The sequence below is a fragment of the Danio aesculapii genome, chromosome 6 (assembly GCF_903798145.1).
Source record: "Danio aesculapii chromosome 6, fDanAes4.1, whole genome shotgun sequence".
Lineage (NCBI taxonomy): Eukaryota > Metazoa > Chordata > Actinopteri > Cypriniformes > Danionidae > Danio > Danio aesculapii.
Genome location: NC_079440.1, coordinates 15,403,173 through 15,429,340, shown reverse-complemented (window position 1 = coordinate 15,429,340; position 26,168 = coordinate 15,403,173). Strand labels below are relative to the sequence as shown.

Genomic DNA, 26,168 nt, shown 5'->3' with positions numbered 1-26,168 from the left:
TTTATTTTCATTACTTTCCCAAATTTCTTTCCCCTGTTTGTTTTATGGAATAACGCACACATAATTTTATGATTAGTTAGACGGGAATACCTTTATTCAGCAAGGATGATTAATATTAGTTAAAACTAGTGACAGTACCACCTTTCACATTGTTATAAAAATTATTTAAATAAATTCTGCTTGTTAAAACTAGGGCTGCAAATATAGTTTCAGCATCGATATTGCAATGTGCAAATCCACAATATTCAAGTCGCAAGATTATAATTATAGTTGACCAGGAAAAACAAAGAGAATTGTGTAGTTATTGCATATAGTGCTATAGTATAGTATATATTAGTGTTACTGTTTGTAATTTGAATAAAAACATATTTGATTGAATTTTTTATACAGTAAAGACTTTTGCAGGGTTGTTTTACAATTGATCATTCAAATCCTGTACCTGAATACTATTTGACTGCCCAAAAACCATTAAACACTGTTTATTTCACTTTTATCTTTGCCTTTTTGTATTGCTTGTAATTTGTTACATTTCTATGCATGATTCACTTCTCTAGAGAATCCTCCCAATCATTCTAAATGAATAGTCTTTTCAAATAGCAGTTTTCAAATCATCCGCTAAAATTGTAAGCATATCGCAATATTTATTGCAGAAAAGCAGAATATCATAATGTTGGATTTTTCCAATATCGTGAAGCACTAGTTAAACTAGTTAATGACGGTAAAATATTTGGCAGAACATCTAATCAAAACATTTGTTTGATTAATAATGAAAATATTCAGATATGTGTCTAATTGTGTCAAATTACATTTTATAACCTATTAAAAAATAAACATTGTTATAATTGTTTATAGAAAAAAACACAATATTACTGTTTTAATCACATTTTAATTGCATGTCTAATTGTGTTAAAGTTCATTTTAACCTATAAATAAAGTATAAATGTAAAAACTAAAATATCACAATATTTCTGTTTTAATTGCATTTTTATGCATTTTTAAATTGAACTTATAAAATAAAAACGTCAAATTTTGTATGACATTAACATTCATTTTATTTCAGGAAAAACAAGAAGCACTTTCTTTTCCATCTTCTATCTGTCCATCAACGCTGGCAGTCTGCTCTCCACTCTCATCACACCCATCCTGAGATGTAAGAACTGTTCAAATCACCACATCACCGCAGAAATTCTAACTAGACACACTTTTGAACAATCTACCTTGTGTTTGTGTGTATGTGTTTGTTGGGATCTTCAGCCCAGGAGTGTGGCATCTACACAAAGCAGAGCTGTTTTCCTCTGGCGTTTGGCGTTCCTGCAGCGCTCATGGTGGTTGCCCTCAGTAAGTTACAGCAGTTGGCCTTTATTTTGATGTGTGCAATGCTGCTTCTGACCACTCGATGGCAGTCTCGATGATGCTGAGCTTTGTTTTGTTTTCTGTCTGCAGTTGTATTCGTCATAGGACACAAAATGTATATCATGGAGTCTCCAAAGGGCAACATCCTGCTGCAAGTCATTAAGTGCATTGGAGTAAGTAACTAACAACATCATTTTTTTATTTGACGATAAAATGAGGCAGTGTACATTGCATTTTCCTTTACTAGATTCTACATTTACATGTAGTAATTTGGCAGACGCTTTTGTCCAAAGCGACTTACAATTGGAGAGGCATTCAGTGATTCAACAAGAAGAGGGAATACACACAAGAAGTGCTAATTATACAAAGAAACTGTTTGTGCTCAAAGAATTAAGTGCTAGAGTAAGGATGGGGGTGTTTTTTAGTGAGAGAGAAGAGTGTTTCTACAGGTGGTTTGTCAAGCCCGCTCACATGTCGGAGTGAAGCACTCTTCATAAATGCACAATGTTGTTTGTTTTTTTTTTTTTTTTTGTTCGTTTTTTTTTAGATTATCTATTTTATCTGTGATTGTAAGTCAGTGTCTGGTCCTACTACTGCAACAATTAAAATGTAATGTGCAAATATTATGATAATAATGATCTCGGAGATTGCACGGTGGTTGCTAAACATAAGTCAGTGGTAGATTTCAGAACTGAGGAGTCGTATACAGTTGAAACAGCCAAATTTGAATATATTTTCACATATTTCCCAAGTGGACAGTTTTTTCAACACATTTCTAAACGTAATAGTTTTAATAACTCATTTCTAATAACTGATTTATTTTATCTTTGCCATGATGACAGTAAATAATATTTGACTAGATATTTTTCAAGACACTTCTGTACAGCTTAAAGTGACATTTAAAGGCTTAACTAGGTTAAATAGGTTAACTAGGCAGGTTAGGGTAAATAGGCAAGTCATTGTATAGCGATGGTTTGTTCTGTTCGAAAAAATATATAGCTTAAAGCGGCTAATAATTTTGACCTTAAAATGGTGTTTAAAAATTTTAAAACTGCTTTTATTCTGGCCAAAATAAAAAATAAGACTTTCTCCAGAAGAAAAAATATTATCAGACATACTGTGAAAATTTCCTTGCTCTGTTAAACATCATTTGGGAAATATTTAAAAAAGAAAAAAGGGGGGCTAATAGTTCAGACTTTAACTGTATAATATAATACACACACATGTGCATGTGTGTGGTGTGTGTGTGTTTGTAACTGCCAAACTAAAAAGAATTAAGTAAAAAATATCATTAAAATATATATATAATAGGAAATACTGTAAAGTTTCATTACTCGGTTTAATATGGAACATTTTTTAAAAAGTAAAAATATCTTATAATGATGTCCTCAACTGTATTGTTGTGATGTATGCAGCATTATGTCACATGGGGAAGCCTTATCCAATCTCTAACTAGATTTTCTCTTCTGCAGTTTGCAATTAATAACCGTTTCAGGCATCGCAGTAAACAGTACCCAAAAAGAGAGCACTGGATGGACTGGGCAGAAGAGAAATATGATGTGAGTTACACGTAAATGTAACCTGAAATATGTAAGCTCCGGTATACAGGAAGATGTTCACAGACACACACTGGCATAATGCGTCAATCTCAATCTGTGTTTTGTTTGCAGAAACTGCTGATTGCGCAGGTGAAGATGGTGGTGAAGGTGCTGTTCCTCTACATCCCTCTGCCAATGTTCTGGGCTTTATTTGACCAGCAGGTCAGTGTTCTTCTTTAGCCATGCTTCAAATGCTATTCTCAAGTATGTATGTCTACCAAACATTCAGGCCTGATGGTGAATGTCGACTGTGTTGTCTTTTCCAGGGCTCCCGTTGGACTATTCAAGCCACCACCATGGATGGTAACTTTGTAAGTTCAAAAACTTTTTCACTAGCTTTGACATTTGCATATATTAGTAATGATGTCATGTTTTACGTGTTACTTAATATTCTCTCTCTCTTTCCTCATAGGGAGGGTTTGTGATTCAGCCAGATCAGATGCAGGTAGGGCTGATTTTTTTGCCGTCATTTGTTTTGTGTGTCTGTACTTGTATTTTACAATCATTCCAGCATAATTAAAGAGATGGTTCACTGAAAACTGAACATTCCATCATCATTTACTCACCTTTCGCTTGTTCCAAACCTGTTGAGATTTTTTTTTTCTGTTAGACACAAAAGAAGATATTTTGAAGAATGATGGAAACCTGTAACCATTGACTTTCATAGTATTTGTTTTTAATATGGAAGTCAATGTTTTCAGGTTTCTTCAATATAGCTCTGTTTATCTTCTTTTATCATTTGCTCAACCTCAGGGCTTGACATTAACCTCTGCCAACCCGCCAAATGCGGGAGATTTCCTCTATAGCGGGTAAGACAGCCGCTCCCACTAGCCACTTTAGCTGGTTGAAAATAATTTTTAATTTGGGGTTTTCTTAAAACAGGGTTCGACAATACAGATGGCTCAATATGCGTGCAAATGTGATCTCAGAATCGAGAACCAGCATGACTGACAAAACTAATTGTGGGCAAAAGAAAGCAGGTGAATACTCAATGAGAGGATGATCACTTGTGCACACAGGTGATGTGATGTGCGCGACTGTTAAAAAGCATGCGCCCTCGTATTTGCTTGCAGGAAGCAATCGTGCCTAGAGAAAACGCAACTGGTGAGATCTCTGAAATAACCTGGACAAAAAGCGTTGGTCGTGCACCCACAGTCCTGCTGCTTTTAAGAGCCTAAGATTTATAAAAAAAATGTATTCTCAGCAGCGGTCACTGCTTTCGTTTTAATTATTCTTTAAACGGACTATTAACAGGCCTAACATTAACCGTGTGTGCGTGATCATCCTTTCATTATCACACAGGGTATGTTTTTTACATGCGTTCTTTTGCTTACAGGTGTTTTTGTTAATGTGGTTTAATTATCGTTTTTTTACAATAATATATTTATGTGTAGTTAACTGCTGATCTCGGACATTTGGACGGGACAGACTGCTGTGCATATTTTAGAAATAGCCTACATGACAATGATTCTTTTAAATGTCTTTTTTTTTAAAAAAAGACAAGTTTTGTTGAATTAAAAAGCGCATGTGTACAGCTATTTTGCTTGTTTTGACACATTATTTATAGTTTGTGGCTAAGAAATAATAATTAATTTATTTTGGTGTGGTCAGAGATAAATTTGGTAAATCCTTAATTTGAAGCCCTGAGAAGTCGTGTGAAATAAAAACTAATTCCAATGCGACAACCCATTTGCTAATGCACATTGAGCAAGCTCACACATAAAAAAAGTGAATACAGACAAACACAAAAAGTGAAATGAATGAGGAGGCATGTGGACATGACACAAAATCTAACTCAAGTAATTTTAGCATGCCAAAGTCAAATTTAAGCATATAAAATATATTATCCCAGCAACTAAAGTGTGGCTAGTGAAAATGGAAAGTGGCTAGTAATGTTGCAACTCTACTAGCCAGAGTGGCTGGTGATCAAAAAAAGTTCATGTCAAGCCCTGCTCACCCTTCACTTGTTCCAAACCTATTTGAGTTTTATTTTCTTCTGTTAAACACAAGAAGTATAGTATTTGTTTTTAATACCATGGAAGTCAATGGTTACAGGCTTTTGTGTTTAACAGAAGAAAGAAACTCATAATGGTTTGGAACCACTTGAGGGAGAGTAAGGAATAAATGTTCAGTTTTGGGTGAACTATCCCTTTAGCAGTTTTTTTTATTATCCGAATGATATGTGATGTTAATGTAACTATTTAAAGTTGAATCTCTGTTTAGCGTTTAATGTTTAGTCTCCTCTATTATTTATGATTTCAAACTTCAAGAAATGTTTCTTGAGCACCAAGTCAGAATATTAATGTTATTCAAGTAGATTTTAAAATATATATAAAATAGAAAACTAGAAATATATCAAAATATTACTGTTTTACTGTATTTTAGACCATTAAATATAGCATTGGTGAGCAAAGCAGACTAACTTGAAGTGATAGATCATCCAAAATTGAAAATTCATCGTCACTTGTCCCAAACTTATTACTTATACTTGAGTTTTTTTCTGTTGAACACAAAAGAAGATATTTTGAAGAATGATTCTGTCACCCATTGACTTCCAAAGTAATTTGTGTTCCTACTATGGAAGTCAGTTAGTGCGAGGAACTATCATTCTTCAAAATATCTTTTGTGTTCAACAGAAGAAAGAAAGTTTAAAACTACTCCAGGGAGAGTATATAATGATGTCATTTTCATATTTGGGTCAACTATCCCTTTAAAAAACATTAATTGCATTTTGAAATATACATAAATATAAAAATTCACTTCAAGTTATAGTGTTATATTAAAATACTACTCTTTTTACTGTATTTTTGATAACTAAATAATTTGGTGAGCAAAAGTGACTTACTTAAAATCATTAATTACAATGTATGATACATAAAAAGCCAGAAAACTTTCCTTTAAATTGTAATACTATTGCACAGTATTTCTGTTTTTATTGTATTTCTGATCACTAAATGCCGCTTTTTACATTTTATTTCAAAAATTTCTTGACCGGGTATTAAACATGAGGTGCATTTGTCGTCATCCACATGTCATGATGTCGTCGTTTGTGTTCTGCTGCAGATCGTGAACCCTATACTGATTGTGATTATGGTGCCGATCATGGACTCTGCAATTTACCCACTTATCAAGCTGTGCCGCATTAACTTCACGTAAGTCTTCCAAGAGAAACAGTTCTTAAAGAGGCAGTTCATCCAATAATGTTCTCACCAATTATTCATAAACTTTTATGAATTTCTTTCTTCTGTTGAACACAAGCAAGATATTCTGAAGAATGCTGGGGGAAAAACAGCTATTGACATCCATTCAATGGTTGTTTTTTCCCCAACATTCTTCAAAATATCTTGTTTGTGTTTGACAGAAGAAAGAAATTTTGGTTTGGAGGAAGAGTAAATGATGGCAGAATTTTCATTTTTGGGTGAACTGCTTCTTTAAAGTGTCTTTTGTGGTTTTGATTGATGGCATGTGAATGTGATTGTATGTGTTGTTGTTTTTCAGACCCCTGCGGAGGATGACTGTCGGTATGGTTTTGGCAGCCTTAGCATTTGTGGCTGCTGCTCTTTTGCAGCTTCAAATTGATGTAGTAGCACATATGTTGCAAACCCAGTGGATATTTTGCTGTAATGCATCAGAAAGAAAACCTAAAGCTTTTGTTTTAGCTTGAGGATAATCTTAAACCTTAACATTTGTGGTAATATAATGATCATAAGCTCTAGCTGTGTCCCAATTCAGAGGCTCCAGACTTTGTGTTCTTTTAGTGCTATTAAACTATTTGAAAACAAAACAATGTACACAACATGCATAAATACACTTACTGGCCACTTTATTAGGTACACTAATAAACACTAACGCAAATTTCTAATCAGCCAGTCACATGGCAGCAACTCATTTAGGAATGTAGATATGGTCAAGACGATCTGCTGCAATTCAAGCCGAGCATCAGAATAGGGAAGAAAGGTGATTTAAGTGACACGGTTGGTGCCAGATGGTCTGGTCTGACTATTTCAGAAACTGTTGATCTACTGGGATTTTCTTGCACAACCATCTCTAGGGTTTACCGAGAATAGTCAGAAAAAGAGAAAATATCCAGTGAGTGGCAGTTCTGTGGATGCAAATGCTTTGTGGATGCCAGAGTTCAGAGGAGAATGGCCAGACTGGTTCGAGCTGATAGAAAAGCAACAGTAACTCAAATAACCACTCGTTACAACCGAAGTATGCAGAAGAGCATCTCTGAACGCACAACACGCCTAACCTTGAGGTGGATGGGCTATAGCAGCAGAGGACCACATCGGGTGCCACTCCTGTCAGCCAAGAACAGGAAACTGAGGCTACAGGCTCACCAAAACTGGACAATCGAAGCTTGGAAAAACATTGCCGAGTGTCGATTTCTGCTGTGACATTCGGATAGTAGGGTTAGAATTTGGCATCAACAACATACAGTAAAAGCATGGATCCATCCTGCCTTGTATCAACGGTTTAGGCTGGTGATGGTGGTATAATCGTGTGGGGATATTTTCTTGCCACACTTTGGGCCCAATAGTACCAATTGAGCATCGTGTCAACGCCACAGTCTACCTGAGTATTGTTGCTGACCATGTCCATCCTTTTATGACCACAGTGTACCCATCTTCTGATGGCTACATCCAGCAGGATAACGTGCCATATCATAAAGCACGAATCATCTCAGACTGGTTTCTTGAACATGACAATGAGTTCACTGTACTCAAATAGCCTCTACCGTTACCAGATGTCAATCCAATACAGCACCTTTGGGATGGGGTGGAACAGGAGATTCGCATCATGGATGTGCAGCCGACAAATCTGCAGCAACTGTGTGATGCTATGATGTCAGTTTGTCAATAAAATCTCTGAGGAATATTTCCAGTATCTTGAATCTACGCCACGAAGAATTAACGCAGTTCTGAAGGTAAAAGCCGGTCCAAGTACTAGTGAGGTGTACCTAATAAAGTGTCCTGTTAGTGTATGTTCGCCTTTGTCCATTTATTGAGAACAAACCCCAGCTAAAAATCACATCTTAGTTTTAAAATTTTAAAAACTTTTCCATTTTGCATCGTTGAATGATCTCATTTTATTTTAAAAGTATTTTCTCAAAAGAAAAAACAAATGGTGCTGTTGAATTCTGTGTGAAGGAACTATGACGTCACTTTGTATGAAGAAATCCAAAAGCGAGCTAGCATTTTAGCACTTTCAGCTCCATTGTCTCAGAGTTAATAGGTTTTTTAATGGATTTTGGTTGAATCACTTAAATAAGGTCTGCGTTAAACTTAAACTCAAGATACTTTCACGTTTACACTTACACTCCTTTCAAGATTGCTAGCAGTTACTATAGATGCTAGCAAGTTGCTATATGGGATTACAGGCGTTGTCTGAGATATTAAATGATGTATACAATATAGTGTGGATTTAAATACATCTACAATGTAAATGCTTTTTCTAATGAACTATGTTTTTGTAAATGAGAAGTACTTGATAGCATGGTGGTGGTGACATTGTTTGAGTTTGTTTATCGCCAAGATTAGCTTTTTAGTTAGCCTGCGTTTAAGATTTAGATATCATCTTTAATGTTTTGTGAAGATTATATTGATGGATAAAATGTTCAAATATTATTAACAATGTTTGAACACAAAGCTAATTATTTGCAATAATCAAAAAGCCTATGGGAAGCATTGGGATACTTCCTGAGAGCCGATTGACCTATAAAGTGACGTCATAATTAGGGCCAGACAGAATCTGCGGACATTTTTTGCTATTTCTGCACAGAAATTTGTAATATTTTCTGTAGATTTTTGCGGAATGATTTTAGGAGTATCATAGCAAACTTAATATATGAAATTAAAAATAATACATTTTTAACTTTTATTTAATGTTTACAATGCAAATTCAATAAGATCCACTTTTTTTGGTATATAACATCTCTCATTTAAAGTTTCTCATACTTTATTAAAGGGGTGTTAATAAAAAAACATGACAAGTCATAAATATGAATGTGATTATATGCATGCTTATAACAACTGCCATTAAGTGTCATTAGTTCAGTTATGTCATTTTAAGGAAAAGATCTTTGACACAGCCAAATACATAACACTGTCTTGTCTTTGACAACTTGATATAACCGAGACCTGTCAGTGTCTTCGTGATGACAACTCGACATATAGCTTGTCATAAATCCCTCATAAACATGATTGTCATGAGTCCGTTATAATAGACCCTTTTCACAATGACGTCACTTCACTTCTCCCTATCGACAACGCAGTGTATTTTTACTTCTGGTTTACCTTTGAATGAATGGGAGACATCTCTGGAAAATTCACAATTGAAGAGTTTGAAAATAATTATTTAAGTTATTAAGAACAGGAATAAGCTATTGTTTATCAAGGAAAGTAATGTTTGCAAACTTTTCACTTAATAATTACATTTATTTCCTCAATAATGGATTTATTTTTTACTTTGATGCTCTTATGAATATAAATTGATATTATCTGTTATATGTAAATGTTCCAGCATGAGTACAATTCTTTATTAAATCTTCACGTATTACCTGGTATGACGTCTATAAGTGCAATCAGTTTCATCATTCACTATTTATTGATTCTTTAATGTTTTGTTCAGTTTCTCCATTTGAATAAATTAAGACCGAGTCCTACCGCTGCCTACTGGGTGGATTTAATATGATATTAGTATTAACTTTTAATTAATAATGTTACAAATAAAATTCAGAATCTAATAATACTCAATTAAAACGTCATCTTCTTGGTGTTGTTTTTGCAACTGTACATTTTTATAATGGTTTTGCTTGGTTATTAAGAGTCACATACAACATTGTTATACTCGGGGTCTCGAGAGCTCCCTCTTTAGAAAAGCATTTTAGCACTTTCAGCTCCATTGTCTCAGAGTTAATAGGTTTTTTAATGGATTTTGGTTGAATCACTTAAATAAGGTCTGCGTTAAACTTAAACTCAAGATACTTTCACGTTTACACTTACACTCCTTTCAAGATTGCTAGCAGTTACTATAGTTGCTAGCAAGTTGCTATATGGGATTACAGGCGTTGTCTGAGATATTAAATGATGTATACAATATAGTGTGGATTTAAAAAACATCTACAATGTAAATGCTTTTTCTAATGAACTATGTTTTTGTAAATGAGAAGTACTTGATAGCATGGTGGTGGTGACATTGTTTGAGTTTGTTTATCGCCAAGATTAGCTTTTTAGTTAGCCTGCGTTTAAGATTTAGATATCATCTTTAATGTTTTGTGAAGATTATATTGATGGATAAAATGTTCAAATATTATTAACGATGTTTGAACACAAAGCTAATTATTTGCAATAATCAAAAAGCCTATGGGAAGCATTGGGATACTTCCTGAGAGCCGATTGACCTATAAAGTGACGTCATAATTAGGGCCAGACAGAATCTGCGGACATTTTTTGCTATTTCTGCACAGAAATTTGTAATATTTTCTGTAGATTTTTGCGGAATGATTTTAGGAGTATCATAGCAAACTTAATATATGAAATTAAAAATAATACATTTTTAACTTTTATTTAATGTTTACAATGCAAATTCAATAAGATCCACTTTTTTTGGTATATAACATCTCTCATTTAAAGTTTCTCATATGATATCTACTAAAAGGCAGTTAATATTACTTTACAAACTATTATTGTAAATAAATCAATTTAACATTTTCATATTAGTCAATAATATTACTGAAATTTATTTAAAAACTGAAGAATTATAAATTTGCACACAAGTAAATAAATAGACTCTGATAGGCAAAAAATTTGCGGATTTCTGCACGCGCAGATTCCGTGTGGGCCTAGTCGTAATTCGTCCTCTCTGTTGCAATGCTAGAGGATAAACTGTTGATTTCTGACTTGTTTGTCTTGTGTCCAACAGCAAACGATGCCCAAGTTCCCATCAACCTCTCAAACCCAGTTGAAGTTCCTGAACGTTGAGAGCACATCATTGCCTGTTTTAGTGGAAGGACAAGATCAATTCATGGTTCCTGGATTTAATGTAAGTTCACATATATTATTTAATGTATTGGCACAATGGAACATCAACCTTACCCAAACATTGTCAAAGCGTAGCCCTATATACATTTCTGGAGATCGTGAATTATGTAGCCAGAGGTACTTATGGCTGCATTTCGACTTTAAAATGAAGGCTACGGGGCTGTATGACGCTGTTCCTTTTCACGCTTACTAGCTGACCGCTTACCTCCATGTGGATGGCTTTCCTGCTGTTACCAGTTTGTCCAATGGCTCGCCATGTACGTCAGCAGGCTTGAAATGCTAAGAGTAGTTGAAAAAACCGAAGGCAAAAAAATAAAATAAACAAGTAAATAACAGGGTGAGAATGTGGTTAAATCTAAAAACGTGGTAAAAATCAGGCAAGGGCTTTTCTTTTTCTGCATTGTTTTTTAAAACTGTCGGTTGGGTTTAGGGTCGGCAGGTCAACCGGTGCTTTTGAAAACACTATTGGTTGGGTTTAGGGAAGAAGGAAGGTGGGTCAATCGATCGATCAGTCAGTCAGTCAGTCAGTCAGTCAGTCGACAACGGCCTCCGTGGGATTTACGTGAGAACAGCAGGCGCAAATGGTACTCACGAGAGAAATTTGAGTTCTCAAAAAGCATACACAGTGCTCTCTGGTGGATTCGCGAAAACAAAAACTGCAAAAAAAAAATGCACCTCCAGAAACATATTTGTCAGTCTCCAGAATTGCGTATAGCGGTACGTTTACAGAATGAGCCTAGGTTGAGTTTCTGTTTGACTTTGTGGGCGTTTTTCACAGCATGGACTTTTAGACAACTCTAATACTCTAGTAATTCAATTTCCTCCATCTCTTAAAGGATGTATTTAAGATGAAACAATTCATATCAGACAAGCCTTCAAATTCCTGCTAAGAACCAATTCAGAATATTAAAGTGAGTTCTGAGGATCATGTGACACTGAAAACATTTGCTTTCACCATTGCAGGAATAAATAAATTTCAATATGTTAAAATAAAAAGCAGTTGTTTTAAAATGTTAGAATATTAAAGTTTTGTTCTATTTTTTGAAAATATAATACATTAAGTATTGTTAAGCAGTAAATGTTTCTAGCATTATGTTGCAATAAAACACAAAACGATTCTGACTGACTCCAATTTTTTATTATTATTATTGTCTATATATATCAAGAGAAAACTTGTAAGTCTGTTTGATTTCATAAAATAAATAAGTAAACTCCAGGACATAAACGATTATGCAAACATCTAACAAATGGCAATATATTGTGCTTCCCCAGGCCTCAAGTGAATACATGACTCTGGACAAGGAGAATGTGACCATCACTGCTGGAGGAGTCAATGATACAGCTTATTTGAAGAACGGCAATAGGCACACGGTTATAATGAATGCTGCTGGAATGAGAAATACGGTAAGATTTTGAAGTCTTTATATTTCCTTAAAGCTGCAGTCTTTTTTGGTTAAAAATGATCCAAAATCGAAACAATGATATACAGTATCATAAACAGTATACATATACACTAGGTTTTCACAGTAAATACGAGCTGGTCACAATTTATATTGCATTCGTATTTCAAAGAGAACCAGATCTAAAGAAAATGAATGCATTTTCTGTTAAATAATAATTTTTGGCGATACGGTGGCTCAGTGGTTAGCACTGTCACCTCACAGCAAGAAGGTCGCTGGTTCGAGTCCCTGGCATTTCTGTGTGACATTTGCATGTTCTCCCCATGTTTGTGTGGGTTTCCTCCGGGTGCTTCGGTTTCCCTCACAGTCCAAAAACATGCGCTATAGGTGAATTGAATATACTAAATTGGCAGTGTTGTATGAGTGTGTGTGGATGTGAGAGTGTACAGATAATGCTAATACATACTAAATACACAGTCACGCTTTGGTAACAAGGTAACACTTTATTAAAGGGGTGTTAATAAAAAAACATGACAAGTCATAAATATGAATGTGATTATATGCACGCTTATAACAACTGCCATTAAGTGTCATTAGTTCAGTTATGTCATTTTAAAGGCAAAGATCTTTGACACAGCCAAATACATAACACTGTCTTGTCTTTGACAACTTGACATAACCGAGACCTGTCAGTGTCTTCGTGATGACAACTCGACATATAGCTTGTCATAAATCCGTCATAAACATGATTGTCATGAGTCCGTTATAATAGACCCTTTTCACAATGACGTGACTTCACGTCTCCCTATCGACAACGCAGTGTATTTTTACTTCTGGTTTACCTTTGAATGAATGGGAGACATCTCTGGAAAATTCACAATTGAAAAGTGTGAAAGTTTCTGAGTTTGATAATGATGATTTAAGTTATTAAGAACAGGAATAAGCTATTGTTTATCAAGGAAAGTATATGTTTGCAAACTTTTCACTTAATAATTACATTTATTTCCTCAATAATGGATTTATTTTTCACATTGATGCTCTTATGAATATAAATTTATATTATCTGTTATATGTATATGTTCCAGCAGGAGTACAATTCTTTATTAAATCTTCACGTATTACCTGGTATGACGTCTATAAGTGCAATCAGTTTCATCATTTACTATTTATTGATTCTTTAATGTTTTGTTCAGTTTCTCCATTTGAATAAATTAAGACCGAGTCCTACCGCCACCTACTGGGTGGATTTAATATGATATTAGTATTAACTTTTAATTAATAATGTTACAAATAAAATTCAGAATCTAATAATACTCAATTAAAACGTCATCTTCTTGGTGTTGTTTTTGCAACTGTACATTTTTATAATGGTTTTGCTTGGTTATTAAGAGTCACATACAACATTGTTATTCTAATTTATTTCAAGAGTTCCCACTTAGATATGCTTGGCGTATAAAGCAGGTTTGGCATGCTGTCCCAGGAGAGAACCCTGAGCTCTGAGATATTTGAGCCCAGGGTTCCCGCCCGGTCGATAAGCATATCAGGAGATCCGAGATCAGGTAGGTCTCGAGAGCTCCCCCTTTAGAAAAGGAGGAAAAAGAGGAGATGGGGTGGAAGGGGGGATTCTTCCAAACGAAGATAGAACAGTAGGGAGAAATTGATCCATTTATAGTAAACTAGGATCACTTTGATTGGATTATTACTGATTACAGATGAGTGGCCAGACGTGCTCAATCATATCACGTGCTGGTATCTCGAAATTAGTTTATGAAACTTCACTTAATTTGAGTATTAAATAGAATGAAAAATGTTTATGTTCATGAATAAAATACCTATATAGGAAAAAATGTCAGAGAACTGAGCAGTAGAATGTGAATAATATGATTGTGTTTGTGAATCAGCTGTCCACTGTAAACAACCACAGTAAATCACCCACAGTTTTATTCAGTACTTATTCTTCAGGACACAAAAAAGAATAACAATAAATTTGACATAAAAAAATAGTTCAGCACTCGTGTAAACATCTGAAATCTTTATTTGACAAATGCTGACAAGTACATATCAACTTCATCTGCGGTAAAGACAGCAACACAAAGTAATAGACTCTGTTTAAAGTCTCATTTTCTTCAAGCAGAAATCTGGATGCTCTGTACATTTTTTATGTCAGATGTCTCATCTTGAATGCAGACAACAGAAAACAGCCGTAGTCATCATCGAACCGTATCTGTAGTGAATATACAGCTGACTGGGTGAGTTCTTTTTAGGGAGATCTTTGTAGGCAAAATTAACGATACACTGCGTGGAGTGAAACCGAACATGTGAAAAGGGTATGTTGTCATAAATTTTATAACGGCGTCAGTAATATTTTTCTTGACCTCGACAGCAGTGGTACAAATTTAATTTGTCATTAAAATCAAGTGGTAAAATCATACTGTTATTAAATTATTTGATAGAGTATTGACACTTTTACTGAGAAATTTAATTGACAAATTAATTTTGTTCCTTTGTGAACAGTGAGCAGAGAAATATTCATCATGTTTATGACAGATATATGACAGTTTACATTGTATAATGTAATGTCTTGTTGTCATGACACAGCCAAAGAGGTTATGATGTATGGGGTTATGCCTAGACGTCATAACAAATCCTCCAAATATGACATATTTGGACCTAAAATGACATAACAGACAATGACCTTTTATAATCTTTCATAAGTCTGTCATGACACCTTTATAATTATGACATGCCCTGTCATGATTATGAAAGTGTCATGACAGTTCTATGAACCTCTTCAAGAAAAGTGTTACCATTTGGGTCAAACATTCTAGACAAAGAATCTGTGATTGTGAATAAATTCATTAGCGTTGAGAAGCCACAGCATTACACAACCCGTGTAAAGATGAACATTCCAAAAATTAATAATGATAAAGAGGCAAAACTTACTAACTGCAGCTTTAATGACCTAATATTTACTTCCATTTTGATGTTCATGTGTTCTGATCAACTATTGGTGTCCATTCACAGCTCGATGACCTTACTGAGAAACCAGAGCAAGGCCTGAATGCCATTAGGTTTGATGCATTTCTCACTTCTTCTTTTTATGTATATATATCATTTTAAAATGTTGTCAGATGTTTGTGCGCCTAAATCAAACTTACTAAAAGCCGACATGTGTTTCAGGTTTGTGAATGGCTTTGAGACTCGGCTGAATGTGTCAGTGAAGTCTGATAACGTGCACGCTGACCCCTTGGATGCATCAGTATACTTATTTGTTCCCCATGGCAAGTACGTGTCGTTTTGTCTAATTACAAATACATGGCTGATTCTGTCATTTTAGATACATTTTGCATTTCAAAAAGTTAGGGAAAACAACTGTTCAGAAAATCAGTCACACTTTACAATAAGGTTTCGTTATGCATTTTTAGTTAATGTATTTTATTAATAATACATGTACAGCATTTATTAATCATAACTCAACATTTACTTATACATGATAAAAATCCAATTTCATGCTTGTTAACATTAGTTAATGCACTGAGAGTGACAAGATAACTTTATTGTCATTAACTATTGTTAACGAAGATGAATAAATTCTCTAATAAGCGTATTGTTCATTAACAAAAACAACTTTTTTGGAAATCTTGCTGGAAACATATCTCATTGGAAACGAATGTACACTACCTGATCAAATTCTTGTTGTTGATCCCAGTTGTAAGAGCAACAGATAATAACTTGACTTGTAGTCGATCATTTGTAAAAGTGACAGAAGGTAGATTTATCAGATGAATCATCTGTTGAACTGCATCCTAATCATCACAAATGCTGCAAAAGACCTGCTGGAACCCACTTGGAGCCAATATTCTCACAGATATCAGTCAAATTTGGTGTAGAAAAATCATGGTTTGGGGTTACATTCAGTATGGGGGCGAGCCGCGTGCTAGAGATCTGCAGAGTGGATGGCAACGTCAACAGCCTGAGGTATCAAGACATTTGTGCTGCCCATTACATTACAAACTACAGGAGAGGGCAAATTCTTCAGCAAGATAGCGCTCCTTCTCATACTTCAGCCTCCACATCAAAGTTCCTGAAAGCAAAGAAAGTCAAGGTGCTCCAGGATTGGCCAGCCCAGTCACCAGACATGAACATTATTGAGCATATCTGGGATAAGATGGAGGAGGCATTGAAGATGAATCCAAATAATCTTGATGAACTCTGTGAGTCCTGAAAGAACGCTTTCTTTGCCATTCCAGATGACTTTATTAATAAGTTATTTGAGTCATTGCAGAGGTGTATGGATGCAGTCGTCCAAGCTTAAGTGACAAGACATGTCTAAGCAAAGTTAGACCTTACTGTCCTAATTAACTAAAAATCAAGGCATGATCATAGTTTATTTTGGTAAAATAAGCGTAATCTAGAGGCCTTTGCCTTTCAAATAAGCCACAAATGATCATCTAGAAGTTATTATTTGTTGGTCCTAAAACTTGGATAGGCAACAAGACTTTTGTCAGGTAGTGTATTACATTTTAGTATGTCAAACACAAATCACTTCCTTTTTTGACTTTTAATAAAGAAAGAAAGGAGACTTCTTACAGTAATATTTATTAACTTGTTATTTTAATATCAAAGGTTTAAAGAAATTCAACTTTTAAATCAAAACTCCCACTTTAGCATAAATGCTCCTTTTGATATTATAGTAAAAATATTATTTTACTAATTCACTTTTGGTGTAAGAACGTTTTAGATGAAAATATTTTCTCAGTGAGAGCACACAAACTTTTCAGCGCTTCAGATTTGATAAGTGAGGGAAAGTGACATCATTTCCTGTATCTTAAATTACATTTTAATTGCCAATTGGATAATTGTTGACATTTTATTTATATGCAAAGTATATATGGTGACGGAATGGATGAACATATTTATATAAGATAAAAATATAGATTTTGAAACCATTTAATATTGTAGAATTAGCAAAATGATTAGTTTTGGGTTTTATTTAAAAAAAAATGGAAGTATCACCAATTAGATTTCACAATGATACATCGGGAAGAATGCAATTCAATTAAATTAACTAATTAAATATGTTTTTTTGCAGAATATATTATATTGTTATGGCCTATAACATTTTGTTATCCAAATATTAAAATGTATGAAAATGAAATCATTTAAAGAAATGCTGAAAGAAATAACTTTAGACACCAAATGTTCCTGAAATTATAAAATCACCTATTATACGCATACAGTCAAGCCTCAAATGATTCATACTCCTGGCAAATTCTTTACTTAAAAGTTACTTAAGGAAATATCTTTTTTCCCTACAATGATGCCTCATGGGCGATGCAGTGGCGCAGTAGGTAGTGCTGTCACCTCACAGCAAGAAAGGTTCGAGAAAGCTCGCTGGTTCGAGCCTCGGCTGGGTCAGTTGGCATTTTTGTGTTGAGTTTGCATGTTCTTCCTACGTTCGCGTGGGTTTTCTCCGGGTGCTCCGGTTTCCCCCACAGTCCAAAGACATGTGGTACAGGTGAATTGGGAAGGCTAAATTGTCCGTAGTGTATGAGTGTGAGTGGGTGTGTATGGATGTTTCCCAGAGATGGGTTGCGGCTGGAAGAGCATCCGCTGCATAAAACATGTGCTGGATAAGTTGGCAGTTCATTCTGCAGTGGTGACCCCGGATTAATAAAGGGACTAAGCCGAAAAGAAAATGAATGAATGAATGATGAGTCATGTACTGTACATCTTATCTTTTGGAGAAGCCTGAATCATTTCCGGTAAAAAAAAAAAAATTATAACAAAATAATCTGCTGGTTAAATAGAAGCAACTTTAAGTGAGAGTTAGCCAGAGGTATGAATACTTTCGGGCTTGACTACATGTTAACTGTTTATAAAAATGAAGATTGCTTGGCTGCTTTTCTACACTGATTTGATACCTCTTCTTTCCAGAGTCAACTTTACCATATTTAACGCAGACGGAAGGACGTGCTACTACGTCATGCAGCTGGGCTTTGGAAGCACCTACACAGTCCTGATCCCCAGCACCTTCCGCTTCGGACAAACTGTAAGTCTAAACAGCCACACATTACATAGAAATAGGTCCAAAATATTATACTTTCTTATTCTTCTGCATACTGCTCAAAAAGTAAATCACGCTGGTCTAGAATGTTATGAAGATGAATAAATGGACAGGAATGTATATTGTGTGATGGTTTATTGCCTAAACAATTGGTCCATGACCAGGGTTGTCCACTAGAGGGCTGTAGGATGACATAATCTTCATGTTACTGAAGGGTTAGTTCACATAAAAATGAAATCGACTTTTATTAATCACTCAACCTCATTTTGTTTTAAACCACTGAGACCTGCATTCATCTTCAGAACACAAATTGTCCTGAGACATTCAGAAAAGGAACCAAAAAAAATAAAAACAGTGGTTCAACCGTAAGAACAAGAACACTTTTGTGTACCAAAAAATGACTTTGTTCTCCAGTCTTCCCCGTTAGATGAGATTACTATGGAAAATTTGATGCCTCTGTGTTTTGTGCTGCTGACTCTATAGGCAATATGTTGTTCTGGCCGTAGTAAATGACACCCTGATCCAACAGGGAGGAGATACATATTTAAACAGTCATTGATAGTCTTTTTGGTGTACAAAAGTGTTCTTGGAGCTTCGTATGATTAGAGTTGAACCACTAAAGACCCATAGAATGTTTTGACTAAATTTTTTGGACTTTGAATGTCTCTGGACCCTTTCTGTTTTTGGAAGATGAGAGAACTGACAGCAGAGCAATGCATGCAACTCCATTCATCAGACAATGGGAATTGTGAAGCTGCCAAAAAAAGCCTTTTATACAAAGTAATAAATACATTTCAGTAGTTCGGCACATCTTGTGTCATTCCATCTTTAATGAGTTTCATTCTTCTGTTCTGAACAGAAAAGAAGATATTCTGAAGAATTTTAAAAAAAAAAAAAACAGCCATAAACATTCACTATAAATATATTTTTCATATTATAGCTGTTAATAGCTGCTTGGATTTCAACACGCTTCAAAATATCTTGTTTTGTGTTCAACAGAAGAGACAAAAATTACTGGGGTGTGAGTAAATATTTTTGGCGTGACCTACTGTTTTAACCTATAGTGACTAAAACACATTGATATTGTGTTGTCTAAAATTAAATATGCTGCCTATTAGGTTATTCAAAGCAAAAAGGCCACATATTTATACAAAATATGGAAATGTCATTTTTCCCCCTTCTACAAATCATTATAAAATCTATGATAGTCATATTGTTTTGCAAGTAAACAAGCAGCTTTTCATAATTGTATCAGAAATATCAAAGTAATAATCTCTGCTATACTTGACCTGATATAAATGAGATATTTAGTCTGGAGACTAAGTCAGTTTATTAAACACCGTGGCTAAATGTGTGTGAATGTGTGCAGTGCAGCGAGAGCCTTGAAGCAGTGCAGGACATGGAGCCCAACAGGGTCCACATGGCCTGGCAGGTCATTCAATACTTCCTTTTGACCTGTGGTGAAGTGGTGTACTCCGTCACTGGCCTCGACTTCTCCTATTCACAGGTATGGATTCACTGTTAAAAATGCTGGGTTCTGCACAATTCCTTCCTGTTGTCCCAAGACAAATCGATAAAGTTAACTTAGTTTTTACAAATATAAGAGGATTGAACATAAAACAATTAGGTTGCCTGTAATAAACTCAAGAATTAAGTTGATTCTGCTCATTTTAAATAAGTAGTTAGAACAAGCAGCACATTCCAATAGATTTCATCAGTATTATTTTTTTGCATGTCATCATTTGGTTGTTACTGCACTTTGTAGGCTCCGAGCAACATGAAGTCGGTCCTGCAGGCTGGCTGGCTGTTGACCGTCGCTGTGGGGAACATCATTGTGCTCATCGTGGCTGAAGCAGGATCTCTTCCAGATCAGGTATACAGCCGTGCATCTCAATCTACACTTCTGAATAAACACTCATCTGAAGGCATTTAGGCCTAATCTGATCACAATTGTGCGATGCTAAGTACAGGTGTAAACTGGGTGTAAAATAGTTTGACCTCGACTATTTTTGACCACTTCTGTAGAATCCCTTTTGTGGAGCTCAAAAAGCCAGAGTAGTATGCATTCTTATTCTTCTGCAGCAGGGGCAGATCTAGGGGTGGGGCCACAGGGGCACTGGCCCCCATTTAAATGGGTTTGGCCTCTGTTGTGCCCCTGTCCTCTAATGCTGCGTTCACCAGATGCAGAAGAAGCGTCAAGCGGGACTGATTTACATGTTAAGTCAATGGAAAGGTGCGAATAGATATCCTATGCCATGATACGGACGAATGACGCATTATACGCGAATGAAGTGGCACGAGTTGAGCGTTTTGCGTGACTGTTGTCTGTTGTGTAGTGAATTTGACACGTAAATGAAGCAGATTTGCTGATTTGTGTCAAAGCTCGGACATAAAGATGTGCTTTAATTCATGTCAAACGTCTGTGAAACCTGTTACTTCAGCTATTTTTCTTAGTATGACGAGTGCAGATCGACTGGTTTGTTATGAAACAGATTAAAATTGTTACAATGTTGCTTGCTGCACAGTTCGCTTTTAAAACAGAATTCCACCACCCCATCCAAACTTTTTAGGACACCGGTGTCACAGATTTGCACAATCCATATACTGTACACAACACTTTGGCTTGTTTCCATCACTCGAAAGCTTGACAGACCTCCTTCGCGTGGCTACGATTGGTGTGTGGCAGTTTTCGGGTGTGGCTTAGCGAAGGGTCAAGTGGTTTCGCTTAATTTCACAGTGTGTGCCTCATCTTGATCTGATCGAACAAAATGCATCTCAATATAACCAGCTGTAAAAAGCTCTTCTTGTTGGCGTTTGAGCTCACTGGTGTGTGTGTTTGTTGTTGTAGTGGGCCGAATATATCCTGTTCGCGTCTCTCCTGGTGGCTGTGAGCATCATCTTCGCCATCATGGCCTACTTCTACACCTACATCGACCCGAATGAGATCGAGGCTCAGTTTAAAGAGTTAGAGCCCGAGGACAAGAAAAGGAAAGAAATGGAAATGATGACCAAAGACAATATGGCGTACGTACACTATGAGAACACAGACATCAAGCAAACCAAGATCTAGATGCTTTTTTTTTTTGTTCCTGATTAGTGGTGTTCCCCGTCACTACTGATCAGGCATTTGTTTTCCTAAATTGAAGGTTTGTTTGGGATGAAGAGTGTGGGCTTGTGATCAGGCATTTGTCTTCCTAAATTGAAGGTTTGTTTGGGATGAAGAGTGTGGGCTTGAGGGTTGGTAGTTTTGGAGGGTATCAGACTGTTAATGTGTCACTATTGTGTGTTGGTGACTTTATTTATGAGTCTATTATGTTACTATCAATAAATAGATGAGTCGAAACAAGTGTTGCTCCGACAATTGAATTTTATCATGGAAAACCAGTTTAAAAGAAATAATAAAATTTAAAGTGAGACTAAAATGAATAACAAAAGGAATAAAAGTGAGTACCATATGCTAATGCTAAATGATATTTTGAACGCAGATTCCCGATTGTAATAAAAGCAACACTTGTTCTGTTCATTTGTGCTGTTTAACAATTAATCGTGACTAATCGTGTTTACAATTATCGCATAAAAATACGTTTGCATTTGCTTAATATATGTACTGCGTATATGTATTATGTATAAACAAATGCACACACATGTATATACGTAACAAATATTTACATATGTATAAATATTTATGTACAATTTTGATAAATGTAAATAAACATTCTATACACACTGACTTACATTGATCTGTCTATTTATAAACACAATCTCACGGCATTTCGTAACTTTTTGATTTAGTGGTGAATTCGTACGATCACATTCTTTAAATTTGGTATGATTTGCTCACCCCCAATGACAGTTGGGTTTAAGGGGGGGTTAAGTGCCACACCTCCTTTTTAAAATCTTAAATTTTTGTACGACTGAACTGTGCGAATTAGCCACTAACCTGACAAAACGTAAAATACTTACGTTTCCTAGTGAGATTAGCCTGTACACATGTATGTGTGTATGTGTATAATATATATATATATAATATATATATATATATATATATATATATATATATATATATATATATATATATATATCTAATATATATATATATATATATATATATCTATATATATATATATATATATATATATATATATATATATATATGTATAGTATATAATATGTGTATGTATATATATATATATATATATATATATATACATGCATACATACAATAATTATACACAGTACATAAAATAATTATGTAAATGTAAGCTTTAAATTTGGTCATGATTAATGGTTTGACAGTACTAGTGTTGGATTGGATCTTCCGGAAACTTGTTCTGAAGTGCCTCTAAATAATTAATATTGTTAACCATTCATGGGCAAGACAGTATTGTGAAAGGGTTTCATTTGTCAAATAATATCACCTCTTATTTTGCAATTAGATTTGCATCATTTAAAGGGGTTACAGTAAGAACGTGCAACATAACTTGCATTTGAGTTCAGTGTTTTCTTCTGTGTATTTTTAAATTATTCTTTTATTTTTTCTAAACATGACTGTAAATGCATTTTGAGTCCAATAAGCGCTTAGAGAATCAACTTATGATGAAGTTCTTCAATAAAAACCTATTTACCATAGATTCTGCCTCACAGTGAAAATGTGTCTTTAGATATAATAAAATAAGCATTTTTTCATTAATTTTCCTTTCCTTTAAGGGCTTAGTCCCTTATTTATCGCGACCCACCTGACGGCCACACCTAGGAGCTTTCCAGCGGGTAGATGACGTGGGCTCTTGGATTGGGCACAGTCCTTACAGCCCTGAACATATTGCCTCACATCCCTTGCCATGTTTGGCCACCAGAATCGTTGGGATACTAGCGAGAGAGTATTGTTGATCCCTGGATGTCCAGTGCCTAGCGAGGTATGTAAGGAGTGGATCAGATCTACCCGGTGTTCAGGTGTGTGAACTGCCGATGAGGAGGGCATCCCGGCGGAGCAGGGGCTTCCGGAGTGGCAACGACTGGAGGAGCGTTCCAGGTGATCGGACAAATGGAGATGTGTTCGGGAAGAATCTTCGTTGGGAGTTCTTCATGATCGTGATGCTCGTGTAAACGAGAGAGAGCGTCTGCTCTTAGATTCTTGGGTCCTGGACGATGGAAATGGAGAAATCAAAACGTGAGAAGAAAAGTGACCATCTGGCTTGACGTGGACATAGTCTCTTGGCCTCTTTGATATATTGGAGGTTTTTGTGATCTGTGATCACCTGGAACGGATGTTTGGCTCCCTCCAACCAGTGACGCCACTCCTCCAAGGCTAGCTGATTGCTAGAAGCTCCCGTCTCCTATGCTGTAATTCTGCTCCGCCGGGCTCAACTTCCGAGAGAAATAGGCACAGGGATGCAGTCGGGGCGGTGTATCATGATGTTGGGATAATACTGCCCCGACGCCGGTGGTGGATGCGTCCACTTCCACCACGAAAGGAAGATTTGGGTCAGGATGAGTCAGGAGTGGGGCCCTTGTGAACTCCTTCTTAAGAAGGCGGAAGGCTGCGGCTGCTTCTTTGGTCCACTCCAGTCCTTTGGGTTTACCCTTGAGGAGATTAGTGAGAGGTGATGTAATCCTGCTGTAGTCCTTGATAAACCGTCTATAAAAGTTAGCAAACCCAAGAAACTCTGGAGCTCCTTAATGGAAGTGGGTTTGACCAGGATAGAACAGCCTCAATTTTCTTCCCATCCATACGTATACCGGTTTGGTCAATGATGTATCCCAAGAATGAATCGACTTCGGTGGAATGAGCATTTCTCCGCTTTGAGGTAGAGGTGATGTTCTCTCAATGTGTGTAGGACCTCCGCAACGTGTTGGCGATGTTCGGCCTCACTCCGGGAGTAAATGAGGATGTCATCTATGTACACTATTACAAAGTGGTGAAGAAACTCCCGGAGGACTTCATGAATGAAGTTTTGGAATACGGAGGGGCGTTGACCAGACCGTAAGGCATGACCTCATATTCATAGTGGCCAGTAGGGGTCACGAATGCTGTCTTCCATTGGTCCCCCTCACGTATTCTTATCAGATTATACGCGCTGCGGAGGTCCAATTAGTGAAGACTTTAGCTTCTCGGAGCTGTTCCAAAGCGGCTGGTACCAGAGGAAGGGGATATCGGTATTTTACTGTACCGTTATTAGGACCCTGTAGTCGATGCATGGACGCAGCCCTCCGTCCTTCTTGGCCACAAAGAAGAAGCTTGAGGCGGCTGGTGATTTTGAGTGACGTATGTACCCCTGACTCAGAGCCTCCCTTATGTAATCTTCCATTGCCTGATTCTCTGGAAGCGAGAGCGGGTAGATCCTACCTCTTGGCAACTGGGCATCTGGAACTAGGTCGATCGCGCAGTCCCATGGCCGATGCGGCGGTAGCTGGGAAGCTCTCTTGGGGCAGAAGACATCATGAAAGGAGCTGTACTCCTTAGGAATGTGGATAGACTGCTTCTCAGGAGGACTCTCGACCGATGTTGTAAACAAAGAAATGGGGTTCCGACCTGAAGAGGGAGATTTGGAAAACAGGTAGGTGTACATCCAGATCCCCATTTCTTATCTCTCCTGTGCCCCAAGAGATGATGGGATCGTGCTTCACCAGCCACGGGCGCCCTAGAATGATGTCCATATTTGCACCCTCCAGAACCAGAAATTGAATCCTCTCTTGATGTAACAACCCCACTTGAAGAAGGATGTCTTCGCATTGTCGATGGATACGGTCGAAGATCGAGTGCACTGGGTTATCGGTTGTATCTGGTATATGCGAGGACGCCTCAGTACGTAGGTGGAGTTGACGACAGAGGGATTGGGAGATGAAGTTCCCTGCTGACCCGGAGTCGATGAGGGCTGTGACAAGGAGAGAAATAGAGGCAGTAGTTATTTGTACGGTGGTAGTAAGTGGTTTACATTGTTCAATATTCGTACTGAATACACTCACTGAAGTCCGAATGGGACGAAGGGGACACTCCATACGGGTGTGTCCACTGACACCGCAGTATAGACACAGACCCCGGGTCAGCCTCCTCTGTCGTTCCGCTGATGTCAGTCTTCCAGACTCTATTATCATGGGTTCTGGTTCTGGAGAGGCTGTTGACTCAGGCGATTGGAGGAGTGCAGACGAGGGGGTGATGGTGTCCTGTTGATAGGAACGGAGACGATCGGAACATCGGAGAGAATGTTGGATGAATCTCTCCAGACCCATAGTATCATCTAATGTGGCCAGCTGGATTCGGAGAGTGGGTTCCAAGCCGGCCGGTACGTGGTCAACAACGATCTCTCATTCCATCCACTTGCAGCTGCTAGAGTGCGAAACCGGAGAGCATATTCCTGTGTAGATAGAGTACCTTGCTTTAGATGATACAGCTGCTCTCCAGCGGCTACTTCCCCATCAGAACGTCCAAACACCTCTTTGAAATACTCCGTGAAGGTAGTGATGGAATTCATGACCGGCCCGGCTTGGTTCCAGATCGTCTCAGCCCATTTAAGTGCAGGCCCAGAGAGTAGTGATACGATGTAGGCGATCTTTGACTTATCTGTGGGATATAGAGAAGGTTGCATTTCGAATATGAGGGAACATTGTAACAGAAAACCATTGCACTCCCCCGCTCCGCCTGAGTAGGGCGCTGGTCGGCCATGGGACTGGAAGGAAGGGCCTACGAAGAAACTGTGGAGGCGGAAGTGCT

General features: G+C 36.8%; 1 pseudogene; it reads left to right on the top strand.

Annotated features, from left to right (window-relative positions):
• LOC130230558 (solute carrier family 15 member 1-like) overlaps positions 1-22,190 on the top strand; it is a 28,540-nt pseudogene extending 6,350 nt beyond the window's left edge.
• The last annotated feature ends 3,978 nt before the right edge of the window (positions 22,191-26,168 follow it).